The sequence below is a fragment of the Protopterus annectens genome, chromosome 3.part0 (genome assembly GCF_019279795.1).
Source record: "Protopterus annectens isolate FY-2018-M chromosome 3.part0, PAN1.0, whole genome shotgun sequence".
NCBI classification, from domain to species: Eukaryota; Metazoa; Chordata; order Ceratodontiformes; family Protopteridae; genus Protopterus; species Protopterus annectens.
In genome coordinates, this window is record NC_056731.1 from 1,836,736,154 (window position 1) to 1,836,748,346 (window position 12,193).

The following is a 12,193-nucleotide window of genomic DNA, read 5'->3' on the forward strand; positions in this document are numbered from 1 at the left end:
TTGATGTTTTTTGTTTTTGCCTCTGATTCTGGTTCTGATAACCTTGGTGAGACCCTGTCTCTTTTTTTTTGTGATTCACTAGCCTTTCAGACTTGTGACTCTCCACAGGGTCTAAAAAATATTAGACTTTGCTTTACCCCTCATAAAACCTTTATCTTCATGAATAAACTCAGAAACATTTGTAGTTGAACCCATGGGGTTAACAACTCCATCAAATAACTTTTTGCTGTTGTTTGTAATGGGAGTTGGAGATACTTTTTTCAACTCATATTCATGTTTATCACTCAAACCCCTTTTTTGCTTTCTTTCTCTATTTTCTACCATAATTCTGCCAATTTTCATGAAAATATGTTTATGCTCAGCCCTACAGGAATTAAATAATAAATCTTTTTCTATATTTGCATTCAAACTTTTTATCTTGTGATCCAATATTTGTAAATACTGTTCATTTTTTTATCATTAGTCTAATTAAATTACAACCTGATTGATTGAACAGATCAGTCAGTTCACTATGAAAAAAGAAATGAGTTCTGTCCCAAAAGGTATCTTCAAAATCTTAAACCTTGGGGAACCCGTTTTACTTTGATACTCTTAGTCAAATAACAAATGTCCATCAGTAAATTGCTATACATTTTAACTATCACTCAAAAGTCCTGAGCTGTGATTTAAAAGGGTATAATAAATCTGTACTCACCTCCTCGAGATTCATGTCATAACTTTTTAACCAGTTGTCCATAGATAAACATTCAGTGTGTGTGCAGTTTCATCTTCTAATACTCCCAGTCTAGTAAACAAACATTGAGAGATAAGGTTTTGAGAATTTTGTATGCCATGAAAGCCTTCATCTGAATGGCTCCCTTGGGCAATGTTAAGCTCTTGATAGAAAGTGTAGAAAGTGTGGGTTGTCCTGCCATTTTTCTCAGGTATGCAAGTCAGGGAAAAAAGAGCAAAGAAATGTTTTGCAAGTGATTGCTGCAAACAAAACTAATGACTGTGTAAACTCTAATATGACTAATTCCCTGACTGTCCCAAATCAAACATAAAAACAAATATGTTTGTGAATGCAGTCTGTATATGTGTGTGTTTGTGTGTGTATGTGTGTTGTGTATGCAAGTGCTTACTTTGTGTGTGTGTGTGTGTGTGTGTGTGTGTGTGTGTGTGTGTGTGTGTGTGTGTGTGTGTGTGTGAGTGTGTTGAGTCTGTGTGCTCAGGTTCTTCACCGTGCTCAGACAAACAGCAGTGTTGTCAATTTAAAAATCACTGTACTGAAAAGCTCTGTATAAATGGGGCATTCATCACATTAAAAATTAGATACAGTGTTTGAATGTAAAGTTCATTCAGAGAACTCAATGACCTAATGTGAGCATGATAAAATGGATTCACAGTGTGCAGATGCACGATTTGCACAGTCTCAGAGACAATAATATGCACAGTCTCAGAGACAATGATGCATGCTCTTGCAGTATTAGGAATTCATCTGAAGCAGTGATCTAGATTCCTAAGACTGCCAAGCATCAGGAATAATGTGCTGCATGCTATGATGTAGGATCCAAAGTGCAGATATAATGCTGAATTCTAATGCTACACTTGATATTTTTGAGCAGTACTCTAAATCATTTACTGGACTTGACAAGTTAATTTTGGACTTATTTCATTATCTTGACAATGACTTAGTGTTATATTTATTGAAAATGTAATGAGAGGATGGAAAGGAGAAATGAAATTAGTTTCATTACTAGTTCAGGGCAACTACAACTTATTGTGATGAAATTCATAGATCATAGGGACTGATGTTCAAATCCAAGAGTGACTGTGCCAATCATGTTACATAGTCTGATGATGAAATGGATTCAAGAAGCACACTTATGTACTGTCAAATGTAAAAAGGGGCTTGCAAAATTCAAAGAAAATGAATTGATAGTAAAAAAACCATCTCAAACAAATACAGAAAAAAAACTCATAAGTTAAAAAAAATCCAGAGAGACCATATAGTTAAGTTACTTATGATCTGTTTCAATTCAAGGAAGGTAAGTATCTCTTCTGCATTGAGTACTGCTCAAAGTATCCCAAAGTCATCAAATTAAAAATTCCATATTGCACCTATGAAACTGATTTGTTCTTTATCCTTAAACTTTTGTTAACCTAGTATGCCCACTGGACAGAAGACTGCCTTTTCATAACAGGCAAGTGAAGGTAGAAGGAATCAAAGCTTGTACCTTAGATACATAGAGAAACTTGTTAATAGCTCAGTGCCTTAATCCTCTGCATTAACTGCAGACTTTCAACATAATATACCCTGACATGTACATCACAGTTAATGGTTCATATTTTGTAATCCAAGAAGTATGATTTTTTTCATAAAGCAGAACATTTTAATAAATCAGCTCTTCACTAAAATACCTACAGACTAAAGGTCAGGTTGAAACAGTTATTCGGAGAGTGAAAATATCATGAAAATGTGTATTACCAGCTCAAAGCAGGACTATTAGTTTGCACTTCATGAATACAGCGACACTCCATTATAGAATCCACAGGACTTTCACCTTCACAGCTGTTGAGGGGCAGAGGAATGAGAAGAAAGATGTCAGCATCTTCTGTCCTACTTCATGCAGGCAAATTTTCAAAGTCAATTCTGTATGATAGGAAGTTCATCAGAAACAGAAAACTACTGTGACAGATCAGATAAAACATTATACCTATGCTTCAACTCAGAGAGATAAGAATCTAAAATCCAGATGACAAACCTTTGGAATACCAGAAACTTCTTATAATTTGATCATGTAAACACATCATTGTCATATATTGGCAGTGAAAGCACTTGGAAGGGACTGGAGTGTTCTCATCTCAATATAATACAGTAAGTGAGTGGATACTATTTAGGGACTGCTTAAACTATCCAGTGACTCTTTCGATGAGTGCATCATACACATATCAGAACTCTGACAATGTATTAGACAATTTTGCAGTTGACAGATCTGATAATGACAATGTACCTGATAAAGACCAACTACTAGATGTGACCAATGATCCTCCTTTGACTCCATTATCATTAAATAGAAAATGTAAAGTGTTTAAAAATGATAGAATTGGTAGAAAATTATACAGAATGAATTTGCTACCTGCTATAATCGCAAGGACTGTTGCTGATATACTATTGCCAGTTTATTGTGCATGTTCTAAATATATTTATATGGCTGCATTTATAGTCATTGTATCCTGAATAAAGAAACCTAAGAGTTTGTTGCTGTGATTGGCCAAAGGGCTAGTTTGTTTTGTTTGTTGATTTTCTCTACCTGTATAAAGTCATCACATTTTTTCTGACATTGGCTCATTTGCACAGGTCTCAGCAATGCTTAGCCACCACCCAATTGAATTATGGTATTTCTACTGATTTCCAGCCTCATCCAGGACAGTTAAGTACTTTACCTTGCTTCATTGCATTTATTTTTGATATTCTAAGGTAATTCTGGTATTTTACAATATTAATTTGTTGTGATTCTGCACTTTTGGCTTCATTATGTGAGCATAAAGTTTGGAAACGTGTGATAAAATCACTGAAGAAATCTGAATGAGCTGTTGGGATTGTCTAGAGGGATATTTCACTTTGTTTGTTGATTTTCTCTGTCTGGATAAAGTTGTCACATTTGTGCTGCACTTAGCATCATGTAGCAGTGATAGCAGTGCTTTGTATAGACGCAGGTACTTAGAATCTCAATTTTCCCTCTAAAACTAACCCCTGAATTTTCTTTAGTCCTCAGTTGTGTGAGAAGGAACTTGTTTTTGCATAGAGGAACACTACCCAGGAATTAAGATCTAGATTGCAGTATATACCTATATACTCCCAGGCAAGTTAATTATAAACCCATCCTCTACCTCACCCATAGGTCATGCAATAGGTATCTAGAAACATGGATATGTACTTTCCTACTATCTCTGTAGCTAGCTTAGTGGAAATGGGTATCCTGAGGCAATGTAGCAAGTGGTTCATGTATACTGACAACCACCTAACTCTTAAGCAAACTGATACAGTGTGTGAAAGATGTAGACACACAATATCACTGTAAGCAAAGCTCTCACATGCAGACACTACTAATACCAAACAAGCTGTCAGAAATGCACAGTACAACACTACACATATCACAGACTGTACAGATTAGACTCATAGACTTGCATATGCCGAGGCTTTTAAATTCAATCTACCTACACCTTGAAGACCTCCCAGATGCAAACATTGCAACAAGTACTCTCAGCAACCTTGAAAACATTCAAGCATGTTCTTACCACAGAGCATGCAGCTACAACTCGCAAAGTTTCATCTTGTAAGCCCTTAAGACTAACTTCCACATAACCAAACATGGCCAGCAGCCTATGGGGGCCAGGATTTGCCACATAAAGCATGCACTCAAGTTCTTGCACCAGGATAGATGTATGGCATAGTTACACATGGGAGTAAATGGCCTGAAGCGTACTTCCCTAGACTATGTAAAGAGAGACATTACGGAGTTCTCAGAATCTGTGTTTGAGTCAGGTATGAACCTAACCCTAACCTTCAACTAGAATGATGCCACAATATAAACAAAATATTATTTACTTTAACAATTGGCTTAGTTCCTGGTGTCATTCAAATGAGGTATTATATATATCTGCCTGACAGGCCACTGTAGACAGTCCTAACGGCTTTGCCAGGGAAGGTCTGCACCTGTCTCCCAGTCCCCCAAGGCTTTCATATATTGTCAAAAACCTTATACTTCCCTATAGTGCATTTTCTAAGCAAAGTTAGTCAACAAAAGATTCCAACATAGCAAAACAAACTTTGGAAAGCATGAAGGTATTACTGCTCAGTGACAGGATCTTAAACAGAAACATGCACCCCCTACAAACACTGCTTGCTCTAGAATGCATTGATATATGCATCATCACAGTGACCTCATTTAAGAATATTGAGAGAATCCCATTACTGCTACATGTCAATGCCCACCACGCATTTAAACACACTGTATTAAATGAAAGCAGCCCCCAAGTCATTGTGTGGTATAAGCTACATCTGAAGTCAACTTGCCCCAGGAGTTGATTAATTTTCAGTCCCATAATTTTTATAAGCTGTATATAATGACATAAAATAATTGCCATGTCAGAGAGCTCCACACTCATTTGCACATCTGACAATGTGACACACCTCGAAAAAACTACTCAGGAAGCTGTAATAGCAACTGAAACATAGCTTTGTCACCCACAACTCATGTGCAGCCCTAAAAAAAAAACTGCTACTTTTTCCCCCAAATCCCTCTCCCATGAAAAAACAAAATTTAAAGTCCTTTGTCTTTATAATATAACCATTGAAGTCACTTCTCAAAGTAAATGAGGGAAGATAGTGGATGATCATCTTAAATTTGACCTGCATATGCAAATTTGCACAAGAAAAACTCATCAAAAACTAGGGATACTTTATAGAACCAAAAACTTTCTCACTGACACAACCAAAGCTCTACCTGCCATTACTTATCTCCTCCACAAACTTCTTTATGGCACTCCCATCCTTACTAACCTTCAGTCATCATAAAAATCAAAACTCTAACAATTCTATAACAAAGTTGCTAAATTTGCAGCAAATACCTTTTCAGAACCCACCACTGTATAGTGCAAAAAAAGCCTAAATTGGTTAGAACTACCATATCTGCTAACATATATACAGCTTCTTATCATCTATAAAATTATGCAGAATCCATCTGCTTGTCCAGCACCAAATAACTTTCTACACAACTATGCTCCTACTTGGTCATTACAATCCAATGATCAAAAACTCCTGTCTGTCCACAAACCTATCAAATATGCTGGGTATTGTCTGTAATTGTACCATGTTACTAAGGCCTAGAATTCCTCATATCTATCCATCCATCAGGTCAGTAGCCTCCCTCCCATCCTTCATACTTAACATCTCCTTACTCTCCCTTCTTCACTCATTTCCTTACTTCTATCAGTTTCTCTCTTCCTCTCTAAATATACCATAAGCCTGTTTTTCTCTAACTTCATATTGCAATTCCTGATTATATTATACTATCTCACTTTTATTTTTTTCTATTAACTGGCTAAAATGCCTCTAATTATTAAACCTTTGTCATATAATTGTATCTATTCTTAATCAATGTTTTCATATTATGTCTAATTTGGTATAATTATTTAACTGTATTTGTTTTTTGTATTATTTTTGAAGACTGTAAAAGTATTGTTCTTAAAATATTTTGTAATACTTTGGAGCTTTTCCCCAGTCCACTGCTGGAAATGGGCTCCTACCCAGCTGGACTTTCTTGGTAATGAAATGTCAATAAATAAATCATTTATTTATTTTAACAGGATAGTGAAAGAATTGTTCTCTTTCAGGATTGTCAACATTTTTGCTTTGAGTTGCGCATCAGCACACACTTTTTCCCCCTTTCATTCATTCTTTCTTTCTTTCTATTCAGCTGTTAATCGTGCAAGGTCATAAACTCAAATACCTCTTTTCAGGGGTCTTCTAGGAGCACTGAAAGGTTAAGTGACTTGCTCAAATAATAAAATTTGTAACTGAAGTATTGTGAAATGAAACAGAATCAAGTGTCCACACTGAAGTTTATAGCTCTAAGCTATAAAGACTTAACTGTCAGACAATATTTTATGTTTTTCTTTGTGTCAGTGGGTGGGAAAATCATTGGTTGAAAACTTATCAAGACCAAAGTACAACCTGCTTTTGCCCAATTGCAAATTCAGCTTAGGGCTCATCTGTGGTAAATGACATGATTGTTTGACAATAATCAGAATGTAAAGTTCTGGGAAACATCTTTGATAGCTAATTAAGCAGTGAGCAGTCAGGAAACATAACTTTTAAGTTACTGCCTCAAGCTGTATGCACTGTTTTAGTGCCACAGATTTATTATGTGCAATTAAGAGCAAATGAGTGATGCCTGTCTTAATGGGAGAAGTGTGAAAAAAAGATTTTTGTTGTCTTTCCCATCAATGTGCAGACATATCAAACAACCCACTTCATACACACGAGTACATATGTAAAATATACACACAGTCATGTGCTGATCATTACAGACAACTTAAGGATATGACAAATGAAACGATTATCTGAAGTCGCATATTCTTTGTGAATGCAGCTAAAAGTTATAAACAATCTGGTAATCTCTCTTTCTTGTGTTTAAAGTATGTGGAAGTCTTTTATTTCTTGGGAACACTGTTCTGTATAATTATAGAAACTGTGATCAGGCCATCTGTTTATCACCATGCATGAGATAACTTAACCAAATTTCCTGAGGATGGCACTGATCTCATTTGGATGAAGAAGTCCAAGTTGAGACTGAACAGGATTAGAGAACTCGAGCTGTTCAGTTTAGATGACTCAAGAGTAAACAGAGGTGATTTTTGTGTGGTTTAATGCAATTTATGCTCTAGTAATCTAATCTAACAGCAGGTGTTCCAAAACATAGAATTTTGGGTCTTGTGATTTTTATTGATAATTTAATAAAGGTGTTTGAAAAAAACATGATATGAGGGATGCCTGCTTTCAGCTGTTCAAAGCTTGCAGAATTCTCTTTGTAATTTTGAGACAATAAATTGCAGTGAAAGCTTCACAGTTTATACTCTGAAGTGTCTATGGCTTGATCACAAAACAAAACTTCCATTAGGGCCCATGACAAAGAATATGTTTTCCTGGTGTTTGGGCTTATCCAGATGAAGTTCAATGGCAACAACAACCTGACAGCTTTCTGAACCCTCTTGACTCAGTTGCTTTTTGGCCCTTAAGATTAGACTGACATGGATACATAGCTAATTCAGTTAAACAAGACTTGGCACAATTGTCTAGACTTTGCCAAACACAGTGGAGCCTGGAAGGGAAGGGACTAAGTGGTGAAAGATAGCTATGTGTCTCCCAAATGTAGGATAAGAACAGAATGCCATATCCAAATGTATCGATCATAACAATGTCAGGCAATGGGGCTGAGCACTCTGATTTTCTCTTAATTCAGCCTAATAAAAAGTACTCTGTCCCTGATAAAGCTCTGACAGGCTGCGCTATTTGTTCTTGCTGCACATGCATTATGCCTGTGCTGTGGCTGAATATGGACTTTGAACTACTTCACTTACCAAGTCATCAAATAAATAGGTAAATTCTGTTACAAGCAGAAACATACATATAGGTGTAGTAAGCTTGTATTTCATATGATAGCAACATGATTCACAGTCTCCTCTAAAACATATTTTTCCTGAGAAGTTTTCAATGTAAAAAAGCCTGTGCTCTAGTTATCACAAAACTGCTGCAACCATCCCTAAAGGACTATCACCACTATTATTGCCTTCAAAACTTCTGAAACTAAATTTACCATTGAGATAAATGAATTTAATATTTTACATCAGGTCATTGTTTTGCCCTCTATATTTGATGACCATTGAGCTCTCACCACTGCCCATTCATTCTCTTATCCCCAGAGTGAGCAAGATCCACAGCATGGTTGTCATACAGCTAACCACGAGGGAGGTTTATGTTATGGCCCCAACTCCACTCCTGGTGGTGTACATGGGCACCCATATCACTGCAGGGCTGCCATAAGCACCACAATTGATGTATTTGTCCTTTCACACACATGCTACTATCACCAGTTTGGGACTGGCATGCCAACATCTTCCTGTCTTATGTCTATTGGTGGTGGGCAAGACACTACCTGCATGGATATTACTCTTCCCACTTGTGAGAGAGGACTGGTCTTTTTGGATTTTGAGATGTATGGATAGGCAACAACAAAATTAACATGTTCCACAGCATACTGGTAAATTATTAGTGTAACAGAAAACTCATGCAGCTTAGGCAGTGTGATGATTTAATTTACTGTGAGTATCCAGGTGGGAAAATGATGAATTAGGAAGGCTTTATTAATAATGGGTGAGGGAAAATTGTAGTTAATTTTTGAGGAAGTTGCTAAATGGGATAAGACAGCTCAAGTAAGCAAAAGCTGCACCAGCAAATTGGCCAATTTGGTTGACTTGGCTACTGGACACAAGGAGGGAGTCACACTTTCAAAAGAGGATTATTAGGAACAAATGTATAACATGTTTGCCTTATCTAAAGGTAAAAAACTAATAAATACAGGTTGATATGAAAAAATCAGTTACATACAGAGATACCACAAGAAACATGGAAGTATTTACTTTGGCCACAAAATATGCCATTAGATCAAGGAAAATCAGGTTTTGGCTGAAAATGCATACTCAAGTACTTTTATGTAGTTTCTGTATTGGAGCACATGTTTACAGCAGCCAGTCCTAACTGCTGGAGGTGTAATGATGGGGAAAGTGGAGATTGGCTGCATATATTTTGGGAATTTAATCAACTGGACCTCGTTAAACAGCACTTACAAAGGTTTTGTGATAGATTCTCATCAAATCACATATCACTTCTCTGTTTTTACTAAACTTAGGTTATGGGAAATCACTAAGCAAATCAGATAGAACTGTTTTGGATTTCCTGATAATAGCAGATAAGAAAGCAATCAATCAAAAATGGAAAGTGAAAGATCCCAGCAAAGGCAGTGATATTAAGGAAATAATACAAGAGGTATGTCAACTAGAAACGGCTACAGGAGATGGAAGAGTAAGGGAAAAGACTGTTAACAAATAGTTGCCCTGGTCACATCTTGTGTTGTCATATTTGTTATGGGGAGTGCTTTCTTTATAATACTTATTTTTCCCAAATTATTGTGCTGTATTAGCATTTCAAATAACTTAGTCAACATTTTAAAAAGGCTTGATATATTCCATTTGTGTTTATTTGAATCCGGCTACTTACAGTTTTAGGCATTTTATGATGAGTTAGTATGAACACAGACAAAAGTTGATTTGTCAATTTTCAGTTATATAATGTCCGACTCGTTTATTTAATATACTTGAATGCTGTATGGAGGTAATCTTACACACAAACATACATACTGTATATATGTTTATATATATATATATATATATATATATATATATATATATATATATGTATACACACACACACACATATATATATATATATATATATATATATATATATATATATATATCTGTGTATAAATAAAATAATGTAAAATGTGACTAGTTAAATCAAATCTTTGATAGTTCTACAAGTGCAGAATAAAATAAAATTTTGCAGTGATTTTTTTATTTTTTTTTATTGGGACAGAATGCTTTCACTAGTGTTATAACAGCTTCCCCTAACACATTTTTTGAATATTAGGATACAAATGAAGAGCTGTTACAACAAAATATACCGTCAAATATTTTTACTCCCCTTTCAATTTGTTATTCCATAAGATTAAATGACAAGTATGCACCATACCCGTCTGAAGTAAAGAAATAAAAATATATAGATTGTTGATATCACCATTAAGTTCCATTTCAATAAGAGTTAGCATGTTTAAGTAGAAAATGCAACTGCAACTCTTATATGCGTGACTGTTGTTTACCGATAAGGAGAAAAAACATAAGCCTACTGGTTCAATGATCACGTCTCAACCTTTTGCCTCAAGAAATGTGAACAAAGCCTAAAATAATGGGGAAACAAAGGCCCAAAAATAGGACAGATTTTAAATATTGCTTTTATAAACCTAGTTGGTAATAACAGGATTTGTGTTAGCATGCATTTTCTGGAGGACATGAAGTCTGAAACTGAAATGTATGTCATTATTAGGTGAATTCACTGATTTGCCAGGACGCTACACTTTTATGAAGAACAGAACAAAAATGAAGCAAAAATCTGGGCAGGTGAGGGGCACGCCCTGCCCATCAAATACACTTTTAACGTGATACTGAGCGAGCTTAATTCACTAACTTTTAAAAGTACAGAAATTTGGGAGTGCTTAGCTTTCTTCATTACAACATATATTTACGTTCTCCAAGCTTCATTCAAACAGTGTTGTCAGCAATATGTCCAATAATGAGGTTAGTGTTGAGCAGTCCCTTCACAGTGATAGCAATGCAACAGCAACTTGAATATGGTGAATAACATAAACAGTGCTCAGACTCTGATGACTCAGTGAGTGATGCCGTTAAGGCTGGTACTTAAGTATTGTTAAGGTATTTAAAGTTCTATGAAGGTATTTTTCCTTCTTTAAAAATGGTTTTAATTTTTACTGAATTTTAAAACTGATGTATTCAGAACAACTACCAATTTAAAATTGTTTGTTTGCAATTTAAACTTGAAGCTGCTATTCGACAAAAATGAAAATTCTTTGCCTGTCAGTAACAATTAAATGTTTAAAAAGAGGAATTTGTTTATGTCCCCTGTTCACACAGTAATTGATACATATGAAAGAATTTGTGGTGAATAGATTAGAAATATAATTTCTAGATGGGATATATATATATATATATATATATATATATATATATATATATATATATATATATATAAATACATTGGTAGATAATAGATAGATATACACACATACTCTGAGACTCTTACAAGGCAAGAACATTTTTATTGAATGAAATTTCAGGTGATAAGATTTTAAGGGTAATGAAATCAGACCAGGGAGGGGAGTTGTTATTATGGACTATATGGATTATGGTAAAATGTATGATATATTGAATGATGAAAATACATATAAACAGGTATCAAAAAAGAGGTAAATATCACATATGCTACAATCGACTGTATGTTAGAAGACATGAGAAGTCAATGTTATATTACAAATGAAATATATGAATTTGTAAAGGTCACTAATCCTGTGATTCTGTCAATATTTGGAATTCCAAAATCTACAAGAACAATGTAGACCACCAGTTGTGGCAGCACACTTGTCAAAAAATGAATTTTAGCAGCATTTATAGATCTGAAATGTAAAGATGTTGTTAAAGTATTTTATTAAGTATTACAGGATTCATGTCATCTGTTTCAAAGGTTGAAAAATCTTGAGTTTAGGGATAAGGTGATGTTTGCGATAGTGGATGTGATAAACTTGTTTGCAGTTATACCCCATGATTTAGGTTTGGAATTTCTTGGTGAAAAAAATGTGAATAATGACATCTTAATATTAAGTGATTTTATGGAAATAGTCTTGAAAAATATGTGTTCTTTGATGGTGATTTTTTTTCACCAGAAGACAGGAATGGCAATGTGGGCAAAATGTGCCCCCATATTTGCCAATATAGTATTAATTAAATGGGGAAAATAATG